The sequence below is a fragment of the Centruroides sculpturatus genome, unplaced genomic scaffold (genome assembly GCF_000671375.1).
Source record: "Centruroides sculpturatus isolate CEXI.00-Female unplaced genomic scaffold, Cexi_2.0 scaffold125, whole genome shotgun sequence".
NCBI classification, from domain to species: domain Eukaryota; kingdom Metazoa; phylum Arthropoda; class Arachnida; order Scorpiones; family Buthidae; genus Centruroides; species Centruroides sculpturatus.
In genome coordinates, this window is record NW_019384337.1 from 790,190 (window position 1) to 811,307 (window position 21,118).

Here is a 21,118-nt window from a genome sequence, read left to right on the forward strand (position 1 = left end):
AATGCTTTGTCGAGACATTAGTATTATTTTTTTTAGGTCCTACTTGTAAAATTGTTCCAAACCTTTCTGAATTATCATATACTAAAGTTAAATATCAAATTATTATTAAATTAATAGTAAAAATGTTTTATTTTTGTAGTAAAATTTCTAGAAACTGTAATAGTTCCTCCATTGCTTATTGTTGCAACTCTTCGATTTTCAAAAAGAAAGAAAATTTCCTTTGGGATAGAATCTTGCTATATTTGGAACAATACGATTTTTTTTTTTGCAATATGAAGGAAGGCCTCGGTATTTTTCTCTCTTATCTAATAAATACTTTATTTCAAATTCTAAAAAAAAATCTAATAAACTAAAACTTTGACATTCGTTTATCCAGAAAACGGGTTGTTTCTATCACTTTTCTATTTACTATTCATTGGAAAACTTTTATTATTACATTATTTACGAAAGTTTTATTCGGTGTTGAAATTTTTGCATTTTTACAACAGATCGAAGGTCGCCTTAGGAACTTTTATGACGTATATATTATGTTTAGCCAAAGGCAATCGCGTATTGTATTTTGCAATAAAGAAATCTTTGTAAGAATAATGTATGATAATAAAATTCTCATTAAATTCATTTAACTTTTTTTTTCTAAATTGTCTAACATAAATATTATTTTTGCTAAATAACATTGTAGATTTATGAAATGAAATTATATAAATAAACTAGTATTAAAAATGAATAAAAGAATGTTTCTTCTTCTTCACTACTGTCACCAAGAAATATCCTTTTATTCTTCAGAATTCACGAATACTAATCGAGTTTTAATATTTTATAAATTATATTACGAAAAATTATCACGTATTATTCTCCAGAATTCGATTATATCTTTTAAATAAAATGTAATAAAATTCACAATAAAATGCAATTTAAATTCTAATATAATTAAATTAAATTTCTAATGTTTTAATACTTAATAAAAGTTTGCTACAGATTTTAAAATATAAATATTTAGTAGAAATAATAAAAGTATTGTGACGTAGAATTTCTTTTTTCTCAAGTGCATTTGAATTAATATGTAATCTGTTTATTATCGTACTTATTTTACTTCTTTTCCATTGTATTTTATTTATTTTAAAAAGCAAATATTATCTCTTTGTACAGATATTTTTTTCTTAAATATTTTATTTCTTTTAAACAATCATTTTTCCTCTTTATATATTGAATACAAACACATTTACACAATTTTTTTTGTATGTGTTTCTTACAAAAAAAGTAATTTCTTTATTTCGATGAAACTCATCATTCATTCTTCAAGTTTATTTGTCTTATTCCGAAGATAATTTATTTCTTTCGTGTAATATTTATTATAATCACGTCTTGATTTATAAAAATAATCCTTTTTCTGTACCTTTCATTTTTCTCCTGTCTCGTTTATTATTTGCTTTAATTAATGTTAATTTCAACTATAATTTATAACTAAATATTAATCTCATTCTTTAACAGTTAAATTTGATACTCACATAATAAATATCTTAATAATATCCAATTTATCAACGAGCACTTAAAGTTCTATACTTAGTAGAATAAAATGATTTTTTTATGTATATTTATTTACGTCGTACCCTATTAGTTAATGTATTGTATCAAGAAGAAATCAATAAAATATCGATATAAATATTTTTGGAATTTAATTTTCCAAGAACCATAAACGATTTAGGATGTTTTTATTAAATTTATCAATATATTTAAGTTATGAAATGTTTGAAGGAATTCTTCTTCTTCTTCTTCTTCTCTTCGTATCGATCGATCAAAAATGCGATATATGAAAAAATATGACTGTGTTATAAGTGTTATAACACAAACTGTAACGCATAAATTTCTGCTATACAAACTTTTACTTAAAACGTTAGAAATACTTTCGGTTTTCCAACAGAAAATAATTGTTATTATGAAATTTATCATACAAAAAAGAAATTGTTTCATAAATAGTTTTATTGAACATCAAAGAAATAAAATCTAGCCATAAATATAACGTTAATATTAAATTTTATTAACGTTAAAAAGATAACAATTGCATATTGCTATTATTATTAATCTTTAATGCCAATAAAACCGGGAAAATTTCATCACATGGACTTCGTAACAAACAATAATATGATTCCTATAATATAATAGTGTATTAGACGTAGCTTTATTGCTATTATATTCCGTCCGATCTCTTCTCAACGATAATTCAATCAGTATAAAGCTTGAGGTATAAGAACAAAACTCAACGTAATAATAGAATTATTGGTTATATATTCTATTCTTATCCTATTTTAGTTTTCCATAAAATCCTTTCTAGTAATTCCTTTATAAATAAAACTTTAGTATTGCTCCTATTAATAATTTAATGTATTTTTACTATTACTTAATTGGAAGTTTTTCAAAAAAGATCTTTTAAGATATTTTCTTTTGTTTTGCTTAAAACTTTTCAACAGATTTGATGTACTGTACGGTAAAGCAATGAAGATCAGAGGGATATTATCCATAAAGAACGGATCATATTCCCTTATTGAAAACGTATTTTTTTTAACAATGATAAATCTACAATTTCGATATTTGCATTTCCTATGCCTTTCTAAAAATCTTTGATGGTTGGTTGTTTAGGGCTTTATGACAGTCTAAATTGCACAATGGGTTATATATATATATATATATCTCGGAAGGCCTGAGGGAATATTCAACCACCTGAGACCGGTCGTAGTGGGGATGACAGAAGGAAATAGAAGAATAGGGATCAACTGGTATCGATTCCAGATCCTTCTGAAAGAATATCACAGTGATGCCATTCGGTTAACCAACTAAAAATTTTGAAAGCATTAACCTTTAAGTTTATTTCACATAAACTTATGGATAGTTCTTTCTATATCAAAATCTGTGTTTGATTGCAAACTGCGATGAAACTATTCGAATAAGAAACTTTCAAAAATGTCAATGCTTTAGTAAATCAATTTATTAATAAAATTTCTATTAAAAAAAGGAAGTTTGAGAGAGTTTTTTTCTTTAAATAACTTAAACGACAGAAAACTTTAGTCCACACTTCAACAATTCTAGTGAAAGAATGTTAAGAAGAGAGGAATCAGAATGAATTCAATTGTGGATAAAAGAATAAACTTTATAAAGCGAAACAATTTTCAAGAACAAACAGAACAGCTATCAAGAAAACGAAAAACAATGTAAGTGAATAGAACTGATTCTTATCAAATTTAGAATTCTTCCTACAGAGTATTGCAATTGTTCATTTTTACTTGGATTGATTGAAGGACGTAAGAGTGATGAATTGGACTTTGCTAAACCAGTTAACTATTTCAAAAGAATAATGGCATTAAGAGGTTTTCTTTTTTAAATTCGTTATTCAACTAAACTTTTAGAATATTTACTTTCATATATTTGGATCTTAAAGTTATTTTTAAAATTTATATTGATAGTGAAAAACGATGGAAAGAATACACACAAATGAAGCGAAAAAAATGTACCGATAATCTGAAAAAATATCTATACTTTAGAAAATGGTATATATGCATATTTTAAATTTACATCAACATTTTAGTATAGCATTATAATATAACTTTAATTGCATATATTGCACGCATACGTTTTTAAGAAAGTTATATACATTTTCGTAGTTAAAAGTAACACTGAATATTTTTGTCATTGTGTTTAAAATCTTGTTTTTTTTTAAACTAATAATAAATAATTGTAATGACTGTGTCCTCTCTGTCCAGGTTTCTAAGTTTCCGAATATATTTTTAGTTAATTTTAAGTGATTACAATAACATGACAAAGAAGAGGAAACTTCTTATGAAACTATGTTACAATTTAAACGAACCTTTGATATTTTGTAGGACTTTCTCTTGTCTGGATATATGCGGAGATAAGATCGGGCATGCAGGCACCATATAACCAACAGAATTGTCCACACGTGTTACAACTGCCGCTCCACTTATGGATGGCCAAAGCTGGCATCCCATCTAGTCCATAAATGCTCAATAGATGACAAATCTGGGAATTAGGCAGACCAAAGAAGTCTGGCAACTGGAAACATGGCGGAGACATTTCTGGGAAACTCTAGCTGTGTGCATCCGAGCATTCTCTTGCTGGAAAATGGCTATCTAAAAGTCCTGGCATAAAAGGCAACACATAAGGCGCAGGATTTCCTGGATGTTGTACCATCATAACACTACTAGAGGCGACCGACTTGCATACAAGCCTCAGACCAGCATGCCAGCAGTGCGGGTAGTGTGCCGTTCAGCAATAAAGGATATTGAAGCATTCACTAGTGACTCTAACGCGGTGGTAGTCCGTTCCCAAACAGAACCGGGATTCGTCACTAAAGACACGCTTCTGGTCTGTAGCAGTCCATGCTTTTCTGTCATGGCACCACTGTAGACGAAGCTGACAAAGTCAGGACTCATAATAGTCGCCGAGCATAAAAATTTTTCTACGCTAGTTCGGAAAGAAACAGTTTCGTAGAGAGGCTTCCACATGTCTCTGGAGGTGAGCAAAAACGCTGTTGAAGATGTTCGTGCTTGTCTCACGATCATCTCTTCTGATGATGTGCTGGGGCTTTTGAAGCTTAGCCGTCGTGTGTGTCCTAACGTATCCAATTCCCACAACACCTCACAGGCAGGTCAGAACGATCCTGATAGCAAGCAATTCAGTGAAACTGCCTTTGTGCTTCCTCAGAAACCTCAACTCCGTCAGCTGTGCGTAATGTCTTTGATTGCATCTTGCAGACATTGTTGACGTCGAAGATTCCAAACAAAAGGTATTAAAAATTTTGAATACAATGAGCCTCTGCGAGCCTTTTTATAAGATACAGGGAGTAGCACTCTGTTGGAATTACCTAGCGTGCAACCGGATCACAACTACAATCATTTACATACCTGTCTGTGACATAATCATATGCCGTGTGTTTTTTTCAGTCAATGAGTGTACTCTTAATGATATTAATTCCCAAAAAATTTCGATAGTATTTATAAAAATATTTAAAATGAAATGAGCATATTATAATTGGCTTTAATGAGTACAAATTAATTTTAAAATAAGTTCATTAAAATCGATTAGAATACATAAATGATCAATTCTCTCATTCTACCTGAATTCAAAATCAAATACAGAAAATTTTAAAACTATTACAATTCGTAACACTTATTTTTATTTCAGTTTCATATCAGTTCTTTGATAATCTTCACTATTTTAAGCTTTTTGTTGACTATTCAATTCATCTCTAATGTCAATACGATTCTTTCTTGGAATCAACACCAAATCGTTCATTCGTTGCAGATTTTATAAATTCAACTTGTCGCAATCTACCATCTACTGAATGGTTTACTCTATTCGGTAGAATGGGACGAGATATTCAATAGGATATTCTCTGAATGGAGTGAGGTTCACGCCATTCATACATTCTTCTATATATTCACTGAACCTTTACTGATAATTCCATTAATTCTATAGGGATAAAGTATACAAATACAAATTGTTTATCTATTGATATATAAATGTGTTATTTTTATACGTAGATATAAAATATATATATATATATATTTTTTTTTTTTTTTTAAATTTGAGGTAGAAATATATTGAATATAGAATGTGTTTATTGTTCACTCCGTTCATTAAGTAGCATATATAATTTCACTGTTTATATTTACTTAAGTTTAAATAAGGTAAATTATTAAGTTACATAAAAATATTATACTGTAAATACCTTTTATATAAAGTTGTATAATAGTTTTAATTAATATTAATTTCTGAACAATGAGAGCAAAAGAATAATGAATAAAAACAAAGAAATAAATCGATGTAATTGGAAAAAAAAAATCGAATTTTCTCTATAACTAATTATGCAAATTATTTTACGAAAATACTAAATACAGTTTCGTAATTATTTTATTCATTATTTAAAAGCAGCCAGTGAATTTTCTTTAAAATTTACATTCAAGTGTATTGATCTAAGTCGAGTATGATAATAAAAGTTATAGATGACAGGTGTCGCATTTCGATGGTGTGATTGGTACTAGGAGAGCGGTGGTCATGTTTGACTCTGATTGCTTCTTGTAATCACGTCTTCTTTCAAATATAAAGAGGAGGACATTTCTCAAGATTTAAAAGATCAGGTGAAGTCAAGCAAAACTTTGACTATAGCAGCTGTGGTCTTAGATATCGTGTATAATATATCGACATAAAAATATTAGTTATTAATGTAATTATCTATCAACTCACTAGAGTACATTTAATAATTGATTTTATGAACCATCTTTACAAGAAAGTTACAAATTAATTTTGTTTCAGAGTAGAAATTCTTAACTTTTTCTATTCTCTAATCTGGTCTAATGTGTATTAAATAATTAATTAATGTTTTTAATTCTGTATTTTCGCATTAAAAAGAAATAATCAAAAAGTGTAATTTAAGATTCTATTTTCCTTTCTTAAACTTTTACTTGGTTCCTAAAACCATCACATATGGGTCCAAATTCACTCGTTTGTGTTTGTTAATGTTCTCTTCAACTCGAGCATTTTCAATTACGAAGCTTCAAAGTAATGAATTTTTAATTATTTTCGCCCACAGGCTAACTTTCAACTTTTCTCTAATTTTCTTTCTCGTCCTCATTAATAAGATCTGTTTATCGGCATAAGAAAAAAAAATTAAATCTTAAAACGTTAGCTGAAATTTAATTAGAAGTTTTTAAAACTCTTAAAGATCTTTATAAGTATTACATATTAATCTTGAAAACCCTAACATTACTATTTAAGTACGTATGAAAGATTAAGTATATGTTTTGAGTATGGTCCAGAAAACTCTTCAAAAGATAATTATTATTACAGAGATGAGGTTAATATCAATATACTAATCAGTAAATGTATGAACTATTTTAAAGAATTAATTTGTTTTGTAAGACAGTGTTAAAAAGATGGTGTTTTCATCTTATTTTATCACAAAAGTATCTGTTGTTCTGTCCATAGATGTAGATAAGAACCGTTTACTCGAACATTATGGACGACTTTAATGACGTACTAATAACAGTTGAGAGCCCTGAGGGGGTCTTCTCCTGGATTCCATTATGCAGCCTTCGCTCAGTATTAATCACGTGACAGTGTATATAAAGAGAGGGATGGAAAGAGAACGCGAGTCTCAATGGCTGTGTAATGGAACGTGGAATACGACAAGCAAGGTACAGATTTATTGGTCTCCATACCTCAGGCACTTTACCTGGCGCGACTAGCCGATCTCTACTACATGTGCTCTTTTGGTATAGGTCTAATCAATCCGGAGAAGACGTGTTTGTTGAGTGTAAAAACTAGCACATTGCGGCTGAGAAAACTACCTTTTATACGATGACGATACGTAATTCTACTCTGTTTGTTCATCAAATATTCTTCACGACTGATGCTAAGGTTTTTTTTTTCCTCCCCCATCTTTCTTTTATGTTTTTTTCTGATAAAGTAATGAAATCAAGTAAAATTATTTTAGAAAAAAGATCGGAATTCAACACTAAAACTCCCTTCCATCGGGTAACATCTGTAAATATATATTATTATTCATTTGTATGAAGCTTATATTATGATATTTGAGTTAAACACAACTTATTTTAAATGTCACTCACTGAAACTATACAAACTATATTAACGATTCATATAATTTTTTATATTAATTTATGTAAATTTGTAAGCTTTATAAAATCAGATTTAATAAATTCGAGATTTCATCCAGTTTATACTTACGTATTGATAAATTTTATCCTTTGATAGATTAATGACGAAACTTCTTGACTCTTCCGTCTCATTGCTGATAAATTTTATGTGCCGTATCAGAAATACGTCATCAGGATTAGGCGACGTATCTGATGACGTATAATCAGTAGCAGTTAACACAAGATGTTACCTTTCGCCTAACCTCCGTTATTTTTATATTTTCATGTATAAGACATGAGGTCATTTCTAAAACCTCACTAGACCTACAAGCTGCATGATATTTCATTTCTGACATAAAAAAAAAATTTTTTAACATCATATCGAAGATATTATTATTAAAATAATCCATCGAAATCTTTCATGATATTTTATATAATTTTAANGACACTTTAACTAGTAATTACTTTTTACGTGTAAATGCGTAAGTTTTCTATAATTTTCACCAAAAACTTAAAATGGGATATTATTTTATATCTATTTTATATTTTTACAGTATAATTTAGTATATTATTGTTTTTATTTGTAATAGGAATTTATTAATTTATTATTCTGATTTTATTTATTTTTCTCTGAAAAAAAAATTAAATAAATAAAACCAGTTTTGTTGATCATACAAAAATTAAACAAAAGACAAACAAAATTTAATTTTTTTTTTAATGTTTTACTGAATAAATTTATCAAATAAATTAAATGATTTTGAATAAAATTCATCTTCAAACATAAAATGTACGATTTAAAGATTAAACTCATTACTACTTTTTCCGTTGTTTTTCCCCCTTATTTTATTTCTTTTTTTTCTGATTTTATCATTCTAACTAATGGAATGAGTTAAAGAAAGGAGGCGCCGGAGCATCCCTAACTTCGATTGATGCTGTTAGATGTAAAACGGGTAAAACGGTTTAATTTTTCATCATAAAAATAGATTGTCGCCAAATCTTCTAAATTGGGAAGAATAACAAAATAATTTTGAATGGATATATTTAAAAATTAATTTTCCACTTAAGTTTTAGAAAATTGCAAGATGCGATTTGAACTATTAGTTATTACATTAATTCGATAATTCTTTTATCACATTGTTTTTTTTCTAACAAATTACTTAGCATCGTGCTCTTTTTTTTTTTAATTAGTCACATTTGCAACATTAAAAACTGTGGATAAGATCGTGATTTATCATCATGTTCATCAATCTGTCTATTCTTCTTCGTAATGAACTTGACTGATGAACATGATGATGCATCATTTTCATCAGTTCTCTAAAAATGAGAGAGGTTAGCCCGCGGCATTACAAAACAATAACGTATTTTGATTAATGAATAATTTTTTGATCGATCCTCCAGGGTAAAACGTAAATGATCGTATAAGAAATAACATGTAAAGAATTATATAGCCTATATACAAAATAATTTAGTTACAGGATGTTTATTATGATAGATATAAAATTTAGATACCTCTATTAAATTTATATAATAGAAAGCTTTTGTACATAAATTAAATTATTTAAAAAGAAACCTTTTAAATAACGTATATAGCATATAATAAAATATAGAATATATATATATTTTTTAAGGTGATTGTAACATTCAAAATTAATATTGTTTACTTGATCTTCAAGCGTGTGAATGAAGTCTGAAGTCATTCACATTTTAAAAGATTCTATTCAGATAAGATTTTTCTAAATGCAGCAAACAGTAGGAAATTTAGACACGCAAATACTCTATTTAGTTATCTTCAAAAATTGTCTTTTCAATCCAAACATGGTTTAACCGTCTCTAATCGTTTAGTTGCATGTTTATTATCAACTATTAAACGTGAACTTCCCTTATGTATTCTCCATTTAGTCAATTTTTCTCGGAATAAAGAATAAAGTTAAACAACTTGTAGATTCTGATAACAACAACAACAACAACAATAATAATAATAATAAAGTAAGTATTATTGTAGAAGTGATGATAAAGTCCTATTTTTAGATAACCAATTGTACATCGTTTAAATTTTTTACGACTTTATTTAAAAAAAAAAAAAGTAATAATAATAATCCACTTATTGAAATGATGAGATGATAATTTTATCTCATTTCAAACAATAAAAAGCAGACAGGATGTAATTTAATAATATATAAAATGGTTATTTATGATTGTTAAATAATATTATAATTAAGTATTCGCTTAAAATATAATAAAATATTATTTGAACGTTTAAAGAATTTACAGTGAAAGTCGTAACATGTATGACTTTCACTGTAAATTCTATTTAAATCGCTAGATGGCACTACTAGTATACGAACTAACAATACATTAAACAAAGGAATTAATCAGGAAGTATTTCATAAACAAATATAGAATGCAGTAGTTTCGTATACTTATGTATAACACATATACTCATTTCTTCCTTATAAAAAATTAATTTAAGAAATTAAAATTAATAATTTATTTAAATATTTATATTTAAACTTAAACGAACTAAATACAAACGGAACATTCTTATTTATATGACCTTTACTGTGTAGGAAATGATATATTATATCGTCCCACGTTAAAAGATTGCAAAATACATAAAGCGTCAAATCGTAACTTTAATAATAAAACTGTGAAATAAACAATTATAAATAATTAACAATTTGAAAAATAAACAATGGTTAATTGACCGGATACGTATGTTATGTAAATATTCAATAAGTAAACAAAAAGTAGATTACGAAATTTTACATGTAATACAGGCTTTAAGTAATATTAAAATTCAAAAAATTATGTTAATAAATTGTAAATTAATGTAAATTTACGAAATATTCGACAAACGACGTCTGTATTTTTTTTCTCCACGTAATTAATAATTATTTCAAAAACATAAAAACTTGTTAAAAGATTAACCTATATTTGCCGATATTTTGTCTCGACTTAATATCATTATCGAACACGTTATCGCTTAAAGCCTAGTAAAGTAGATTTTTTTACCCTCGTTTCATTGTAGAAAATTAAATTTACTTACTTTATTTAATAAATAATCGTAAATTGATTCTGTAATCGATTAGAGCTAAATGCTACCAAACCACTTAGAAAAACCAAAGGTATATAAAACTCTAAGAAACTCATTCCGATCACATATCTATCTTATAAGAAAAATATATAAAAAATAATAATAACAATTTGGTAGAGTACACGACGAAAAAAAAAAACAGTCTTCCATTTGGCAAGTGTAAAGTTACCGTGTGGGAAAATATTGAAGTTCAATTTAATTTCTGAACTCTTCTAAGCTTAAATAAAAAGAAAAAAAAGATGGAGGACGTGGAAGTGGAGTAGTCTGAGTTGAGTTATGACAACAACCGCTGTCACCTTGCACATCGAGCTCAGGCTGCTAACCAAGGGCTTTTCCAACTATAGCGCGTGAGATTCCATCCGCCGCTCGCTTGCGACGTCACACGGGCCCCACGCACTATGCCTGTTTTCTTGTAGCCCCCCTCCGATTTACCGGAGGGCCCTGCTGGAGCCTTAACGGTTTTTGTCTCAGACCTTCCCAGGAGATATGAGTAACCAGGTACTCGTTTGTTTCTCCTCAGTGCAAGCATCACCACCACGTCACTACGTTAAACGTATACGACGCTATATATATCACGCTTGCTGTCGTCGAGCTTCTCGTTGGTGTGGTTAACTTTGGTTATCAATCGTGTGACGTGGCGCGTGTTAATTTGACTTCTCTCTATAAATTTAGTCACGTATCCGTTAGAGTATTTAAATTTCTCAAAATCTTTTCCAAAAAGTTTACCGTTCTCGTCGTAATGGCTACCTAATCGATATATTCCGAACACGTCGAATAAAGTCAACTTTCGTGATTAGACGTCGATAGACGAGCTCGTATGTCGTCAGTTACATTCTAGATTTGTTTTTAGACGTAAAAGTATAGAAAAGTTCGTTCTAGTTTTTAAACGTTTAATAGTTATTATTATTATAAAATTATTGCAAAATAAGTATCTAAATCAATGCTAATAAGTGTTCAATATGACTTTAAAAACGTCACTCAATAACTACAATTAATAATTTTACATCTATCGATATATTATTGATATAAAATCGATAAGAAAAATTTCGTTCCTGGCTTTAGTGGACCACCCAGGACGAGATTACAAGTAGATATCCCGAACATGCACGGTTCCACATGAGGATATTAAGAATATAAAAGAGGAGCCAACAAGACCAAATCTTATGTTGTAATAGGCTTATCTAAAGGCAGATCGAATGGCACGTGCCTGGTAACATCTGTTTTGCCTGTCGGAACTCAATGTTTTTCCTCAAACACATACAAAGATAAACAAAGTATATTTCCGACTACGTTCTTCCTCCTACTTTTTAAGAATTAAACCGCAATATAATGTACTTTTTTTAATGGGTTACTTGATGAATATATTTATATTTATTTACTTCAATGGATAAATATTTTAAATATTTATTTTTTAACATTGTAATTATCAATATTATATTTACAATATAACAACATTTCGAATATATTATATAATTTGACTGAAAAAAATGTTTAATCTTACAGTTTCGAAAGGCACAAATGTAAATAAATTATATTATAAATTTTTAATAGTTCTAATAAAGAAATCAATAGTGACTATGATAAATCTTCCTTAAATATAATAAAATTCGATATTCTTATTTCAGATTCTTATTACATAAAATCGGAATTAATCATTTTGACAGGAACTTAATAGTTTGACTGAAGTATTGCAAGGAACTAATAAATCACATAAGTATCAATGAATGTAGCGGGTGATATTTCGATTTTTCCTTTTTTACAGAGAGGAAAAAAATAGCCCAAAGTAAATTACCTTGTTAATTTAATGATTATTGATTTTGATATATGATAAAGCGTTATATATATTAAATTTCGAATTTCATCTATCATGGGAGCTTCCCAAAATGACATTGAATAAGATCAGATTCTGCAGACGAGACGGCAGACAATACAGTAGGAAAAAAAATAGTTTTTGGCTCGCATTTCCAAAGATTCCCTACCGTGAACAAGTGTCTTCTGACGAGTGGAAAGTTTACGCCACGTTAACTCTAACACCGACGTCCAAAATCTAAAGGAATGCGGTTCACGTCACTGCACCAAACGCTGCAAGACCCTTGTTAAAGGAAAAACTTTCCTAAGCATTTTTATATTCCGTCACTGATGTCTCCCAAAGCTAAGATGCTAAACAGAAGAAAAGTTTATGTTTCCTCTCCTCATTTAAAGTGTGAAACCATTTTAAAAATATCTACGTATACGTACAGTACGTGTTTTTAATATACATAAAGTACGAATTTAATCTGTAAATCGCTACTGTTAGTTTCGAATTCTTCATCTTTTAGCTAAAAACCAAAAAAAAAAAAAACTGTTTGAATTCCAACGCTATAAATAAGATTCTTTCGAAATTCCTAGTGGTGAAGAATCTTATCTTCTAGAAACTCTTATTGAAAGAAGCTCAAAGTGGGGTTATGGAACACCACACATTGTATCACATATGCATCAGCAAACGTCATGCAATATCTCTATATTCTGTGAGTATATAAAACACAATAGAGCTTATAATATATAAACATATTTAATTATATGAGTCAAAAAATTATGTGAAATGGCATTCACTCACCTCTTGACACTTTAACTAGTAATTACTTTTTACGTGTAAATGCGTAAGTTTTCTATAATTTTCACCAAAAACTTAAAATGGGATATTATTTTATATCTATTTTATTAATTTTTATTTTTATTTCATATAGATCCTATTACTAGAATATTAATAAATTCTACTGCTTATCATCAAACTATTTATGTACAGTACTCTCTCTGGTTTAAACTGATTATACTTTGGTTATTAAAAATACATTGATAGTAATTTAGAGAAATGTTTACTATCTGATTTGTTAATTATAATTTTATATTTTAAACTGTAAATTTTAATTAGTATATTCATCTATGAAGTAACTGTCTAGAATATAGAAAACGAAACAAATTATAAATATATATGTTACAGTCAAAACCCGTTTTTAGTTAGAACGCGTTTTAACTAGTTGAAACTAGTTTATGCTAAATGTCTTTGTTAAAACCCGTTTTGTCTAGTTAAAACTAGTTTTAACTCNAAGCTACAGTACAAAAGTTTCCAATGAATAATGTATTTTAACAGAAAAAAATTTGAGTGTAAAAACCTTTTTTTTAAAAAATTGAAAATTAAAAAAGGGGGGAGGTTAATAGTTTATATAAATAAAATTTTAAAGACGTTAATTCATTATAAAAATAAAGAATATATATAGTAAAAAACTAAATTATGCGTAAAACATATCGTAGAAGAAATAGAACCCCCTGTGAGATTTAAAAATCATTGTTTGCCTTTCCTGGTGTAAAATTTAAAAAACCTCCAATCAAGTATTCTGTGAATTAATAATGAAGAGTGGTACCAAAGTTCTCCACTTATTCCTTACTTCTAGTTAAGTAAAAACACGGTAAAGCAAGAAATTCGTTTCCTGTTTAAAGCTTGTAGTTAATTTGCATCTGCAAAGAATTAGAAATAAATAGAATGCTAACAATGCTATAGTTACATTTTACACAAAGCAGCTTTAAGTGGCATGTTTGTTCATTTATAAGAAGTTCGCAACACTTAAAACTGAATATTTAATGTCTAAAAGTCGATAACCTTTAAAAGAAAATAAAACTGCCTCAAGAAGATTTATTGAAAAATCATTAAGTCGTGAATATATTAGAAAATACTCATTAAATGGATTATATTTAATGAGTGTATACATATAAAGCGTATAAAGCTATCGAAAGAAAGAAAAAAAAATCCTTTAAAAGTGATAGTTAAGTAGTAAGGAATTCTTATTACGATTTATTACACATCTTAATGTAATTCGTCTGTGAATAAGATAGGGATGTCTACATTTGGGATATCGATATCACTCGAAAAAAGTTACTTTATGAGACAAACAAGCCAAATTTATAATGATCACACACGTCAAATATCCTATCGTATTTTTATTTTTAGCGATATTGATGTCCTTGTTGTGTGTTTTTTTTTTATTCACTTTTTCTTCGATCATAAAATAATCGCTTAGAGCCAAAATTTGAATCTGATTATTTAAAAAAGAATCTATAAAAAAAAAAAATAAGTCATTTGTATTTGTCAATAGTACGATAAAGCCTCCTATACCCTACACGTTAAAGCGGATATTCGAGTCTTTTATACAAGAAAGAAGCCAGATTTATTAGCATACAACGCAAATATTTACTTTAAAATATTCAGTTCAATTTCTGATATAATAATAATCCTTAAAATTACGAAATATCATAATTATTCTCCGTAGTCGCATTATGACAATAAAGATAATTAGAAGCTATGAGAATAATTTAAAACACTCCTTTATACACAAAATTATAATGAGAATTTCCTAGAAAGTTTATAATTTTAAAGAATGCATCCTTTAATAATACATACAGTAAAAGAGGAATTATCAATATCAATAAAGAAACTAAATTCTGGATAGTTCCTAGATTTAACTACCTTACGATCAGTGTAAAAAGTTCTATATTTTATAAATGGTATATTAATTGAGTATTATATAATTAGGACTGTATAATACATATGGCTGTGCTATAATTATCCTCCTCTATTGTGCATGTATGTAATGGATATAACTCAATAATTCAATTGAAAATTATACGTATGTACTGTACGTTTTATAACTACGAAAAAAAGTGTTAAGTCCTCGATTAAAAATAGATTTATAAATCTACTAATGTATATAAAATATGTATAAATATCTTTATTTAATAGAGATATTTGTCTACTTATTATTATTATTNAGTGTAGTTCCTTGATTTTGACATGTTCCACCTTTTTAATCCATTTTCACTTGTTCAAGAAGAGCTACATCTTAGAATTGATGGTTTATTACATTTACAAACTGAAATAACAATCAGCAATCACTGTGCTGATTATTATTTCAATTGTCTACTTATTTTTTAAAAGTTCTTTAAAAGTAATAATAGTCTTAAACGGTAGTTATTTGAAATAAAAAAAAATTGATACGCCGAAACGATTCCATGTAATTATAACATTAGATGAATAATCTAATGGAATATTAATAGTGGCATTATATAATTAACATTAATAGCATCATTATATATTTAGTAGAATCAAGGTACTTTGTTCATCTGACGACAAAGTCACCTGATGCGTGAATAACAACTTGTAGTCTAGCTTAAATGGTATTAAGCTTATTAAAATAACTTCTCATATTGATGAAATTCCATAAAGTGGTTAGTTTAATGTAAATAGACTCTTCGTTTATTTACTCCACATTTACTATTTTTATAATTGGAAATATAACATTGCTGTATTAAGTATTACGTTTCTTAGCATCATATATTGTACAGTACATATCTAGAATTTAAATAATATAAATATTTATTTTATTGTATTTTTATATTTAATTTTTTCTTATATACAAATCTATAAGGTACCAATATTGAAAGTATTATTGAAAGATATATAAATATGGAAGAATTGCATGAAAGAAGATTGAGTACCATTCACTGAAAAATAGTTCTTTTATATTTTCTCCAATCATTGAATATATTTTCTTCAAATATTTACTATTTTTCATACTTATAGTATACATATATAGGTTATTTATAAGATTAAAAGTACCAGTTTGATATACAATTGGATAAGAAACTTAATAAAACATTATTTTTCCAATTAAAAAAAACCTTTAATTTATGGTTATTTTATAGAATATAAAACAGAAAATTTTAATAAAAGCTTCAAAGAATATTTTATAATTATATTTATTCAGAAAATGTTTAATAACTTCATTTTTATTGTAGTTCCAGCATCTTGAAATCCTTGTCCGTTCTACTTTTTTTTTTCTTTTCTAAATCAGATCATCGAGCAACTAAATCAATAAAACCTGAAGTTTGATTTTCGGAGATGTCTGTATTATATTTCTATTCGACTTCTACAAAATAATGGTCAATTTTTGGAAAGAGAACCCTCAGAAAAAAAGAAGAAATTTTTGTGCAAATAGGGATTATGTTTCTTCGTAACTGGCTACATTTGTAGAATATATAAATCTCACATACAATATCAAATCCTCTGCTTATTTGCTAAATTTCGTTTCAAATCGATCGCAGGAGAAATCAAAAGTCGTTAGACGAATTTACCTGCAGCGATTCTATAAGATTATCGCTTCAAGTAAAAAATATATATATATATATATAGAGAGAGGACTATATATTTTTTAGAAAGTATACTATGTTTTCTACTGAAAATATTATAAAAAATTGCTTTAATATTACTTCGATTCTCTATTAGATACGTTATAATCGATTCAATTATTTATTAGGTACCAGAAGCACGAATGGATTAATACCAATCAGCCAAAGGCCTAATTTTCCTGGTTTCTCCTATGGGAATCTATCAAAATTATACAGCTTCGTAGCTTGATTGCTTCTTAAATACAATTTACAGTTATTAAAAATAGCTCACCAGAGAATATATTTTTTAAAGTAACTTAATTTGCATATATATTGCGTGTTATAATAACTTTAAATATAAAAACGAATATATTCATATATATATATATATATATATATAGAAAAACGTAATTAAAAGGAAAAAAATAACATAATAATGTGATTAAAATAGCAATTACGTGTTAATAAAGCAATAATTCAATATTCACTTAATATATTCAGAATAAATTATTTTCAATGAATGAATAATGTTTATATTCAGAATAACATTCGAAGAACTTGGGATTGAAACTGTAACAAAAACTCTATGCGTTATTCATAAGAGGAACTTGTCAACACAGTTGACAAAGTCACATTGAATATTGATGTGACCCTGACAAAAAACAAAGAAATTCTCACGAAAGACCATTAAAAGTAGCACACGAAAGAGATTCCAAATAGATAAATCCTAGAATAACAAACATTGCCTTTTGATGTCCATTAAAGAGTAATCCATGTTCCAAATGAAAGTCGTCAAGGATTACGCCCTGTTGTCTATCAAGCATTTTACTTGATTCTCTAATGGAAATCACGCTTATCCAGTAGGTGGTAGTGATGTTTCTATCACTGAATCGTTACCATAGTAACATTTACTAAGCAGTTTCCCCTCTTCTCCGCATTTCTCTATTAAAGTTAGAATTCCCCAGAGAAAAATGAATACCGTAGAATGAAAAAAAAAGCTATTTAAACATGTATTGTATAAAGTTTAGTTGATAACTTAGAATTATTAACTTTCTTTTCTTTGTTAACAAATAAAATCGAATGGGTTGTATTTTATTATATTATTATAACAGTTTATATTAATATTTAAAGTAAACAAGCTTTTCTTACAACCAAGCCAGTATAAAATAATAATTAATGTAAAAATTCGGTATATTGATTGATTAAATATTTAAATATAATTCAATATACCAGTCGACCCCCCTATAACACTGTTGATTTTTCCGTTTTATATGAATTCCATGTTGTACGAGTCACTTAGATTTTACAAATACGTGAGCCGTTCACAGCCCGGCACACGTATTTGTAAATTCTAAGTGACTCGTACAACATGGAATTCATATAACACGGAAAAATCAACAGTGTTATATGGGGGTCGACTTGTACATTTTTAATATATTGAAATTTAATTTCATCTAATTTTATATAAAATAAAATTACTTCAATCACAATATTGGAATCAGATATAAATTTTATTTAAGGTGTTAACACATCTTGTTACACACCACTTCGTATCAACAATAAATTTAAAATAAAAGGAAAATAAAGTGAAATTTACGAGAATTGTGCGAATAAATCACAAAGGTCGAATCGAATGCAACAGAAATATCTTTAGAGAGTTTGAATCAAACAATTTCATCGATCCGCTTAACATTTACAAATGCATCTTGAATGAAATCACATCACTATCAACAGCATCTTGACCCGAGGGATGTGCAAGACATCAGTTCGATTGTAACTTCTAAATCCATTTAAGCCGAACTCTTTGACATCTCAGTCTTATGTCACATTCAATTGACTTCTGAAGTACAAATTTAAGCGAAGTAAACACGATTTAAAATTTCTTTTTTCGATATTTTTTTGTTTTTGTCTTCATTAAATTTTCTATTGCCATTTTAATTTATTTACATTCGAATTATATACTTCTGGAATAAATTTTTAAAAAATAAAAATCGACAAACAAAATAATATTATCAGAGTTTAATTTTAAAATTTATATATATATTAGATTGTCGGAAAATATCCCATAAAATATTACATGCAAGAAATAAAATAAATATCAACACAGAGAATTACTTTTTCAAAAGTAGTCAGAAATGTAATTTTATGTTGCACGTCATCTCGAAAGTTTTCGAGTAAGGAAAAAAAATAAAATAAAATAAAATTAATTCGATTTACAAGAATATTAAAGTCTACGCTTCAGTTTATTTCATGAATTATTTCTCTAAATTAACACGTAACATTTATAATAAACGATTCTTTAAGCCATAATAATTACATGGAATACTGTTGTCATGCATTCGTTCATCAGTATGAGGATCAGTTATGTCAAACATTTCATTTGTACTTTTGTTTCGGTAGTTATTTCCAACCAAATAACTATAGAAATAAATGGTCACCCATTCGTCCATGTAGGAACACCATACACAAAACAAAGAAAAGAGAAGAATGAGAGAGAGAGAGAATCCTTACAGGGAAATGAATTGAGACGTTATATGCAAGAGAAAATTGCATTCCATTGTGTAACCAACAACAGAAATTAATGAACCAAATACATAGAAGGTTAAGAGGACTACTTCTGGCATAAATCCAAACAGTTTGTTTCGATCCATACATATTGTTAGGTTGAGGGAACAAGACCATTAAAATCTTCGAGACTGAGTTTTGTTAAAAATTAAGCAATTACCCTATTAAATTAATGAAAGAACAACTGTTCTTCAGTCGCGTGAAATATATAAAAGTTTATATTACTTTTTGGCACATTTATTGAATAAAGAATCAATACTTTTTGTCGATAAGAAAAGAAGAAAAAAAGAAGAAGAAGAAGAAGAAGGATAAACCAAATTCGTGATTAAGTTTGTTGTAATTATTCTTACGGGATTAAGATAAAGATTATCTTGAAGAAAATCTTTATCGGAATGATAAAGTCTTTATCCTTCGAGAAACTTATCCTTAACTTTTCCAGTAGAAATACTCTATTATCTGGACGATGTTATCAATTTGGTTTTTTTTATCAATTAATAGATAAGAGTTAAAATCAAAAATCATTCAATCAAACATTTTTATCTACTTAGAGAAAAATAAAGTTTTAAATTAAACAAGTATAAAAAAAATATAACTAAAATGAAAGATTGTCGACGTTACAGAGTCGCTGTACTGTACAGATTACAGAAGATGTGTTTCAAATAGCAATATATATATATAAAACAATAAACCTGGAAGTGACAAAAGTTGCTGTAGAATGAAGAAATTTTAGTTTTAGGAAAAGAAATAAATGAAGTTAAAGATAAGAAAGATATAATTTACGGGAAAAACTATTAGTATGGAGGTGAACCAATCAAAAAGCAGTGTTTCAAAGGATGATTGTGACAGTTCAATAAAGGGGGTTCCCATTCTGTCCATTGGGAAATCCAGTTGTTTCTCCCAAGAGATGAAAGCATCAGAACTGAATTAAGGAAGGTTAGATAATCGATGTCAATCAGGAATCAAAAGAAAAGAAAGTCTTATATGAGCTAAACATCCTTTTGTCTATTTAGTTATAAACAATTGAAAAGGAAATAAAATAATATTTTAATATAAATTTAACAAAACTGTTTTTACACTGAGTAAATATTTCTAAATTATGTTGTATAAAAGAAAATGTATTTTTACTTTTCTTTCAATCTTCTTTTAAGTATATTTTAAAATAACCTTTAATCTCGACATTTCTTTTACTTTTTCGAATGTTTATTTTTATTTTATTTTATACTTTTTTACTTTTCAATTTCTTTTCTATAAATAATTTAACGATAGAACAATATAAAAACAATTTTAATTAAAATCATAGGAAATATTTAAAATATTATAGCAAATTAATTTAGTTTTTTTTAAACAATTTATTTCTAATTTATAAAACGATATTAAAGATTTATTAATTAATATATTAANCTATTCTCAGGAAACAAATGAGGAAGTAAACTAATAAACTTTTATTGAATAAAATAATAAATAGGATGAACTTAATAAATTGATTTAACATTTAAGTATATTCTTTGTTTTTAAATTAGTCAAATAATTCATCTGAAGATAAATTAATAATGGCACAGAAGCCAATATAAATGGCCATAAAATTACATCATATAAA

At 27.4% G+C, this 21,118-nt stretch overlaps 1 protein-coding gene and 1 long non-coding RNA gene across 4 annotated transcripts in view; both read right to left on the bottom strand.

The window, feature by feature from the left end:
• LOC111632616 (tyrosine-protein kinase transmembrane receptor Ror2-like) overlaps positions 1-21,118 on the bottom strand; it is an 87,324-nt gene that overhangs the window by 53,131 nt on the left and 13,075 nt on the right. The window lies entirely within an intron of this gene.
• LOC111632570 lies at positions 3,627-10,317 on the bottom strand. 3 transcript variants are annotated; one of them, XR_002757881.1, is made up of 4 exons: positions 10,219-10,317; positions 7,756-8,013; positions 7,359-7,552; positions 3,627-5,481 (listed from the first exon to the last, which is right to left on the bottom strand). It is a non-coding gene; the product is annotated as an uncharacterized LOC111632570 (long non-coding RNA). The 3 variants fall into 3 exon arrangements; XR_002757880.1 differs by lacking the exon at positions 3,627-5,481 and adding an exon at positions 5,924-6,652; XR_002757879.1 differs by lacking the exon at positions 3,627-5,481 and having other exon boundaries at positions 6,831-7,552.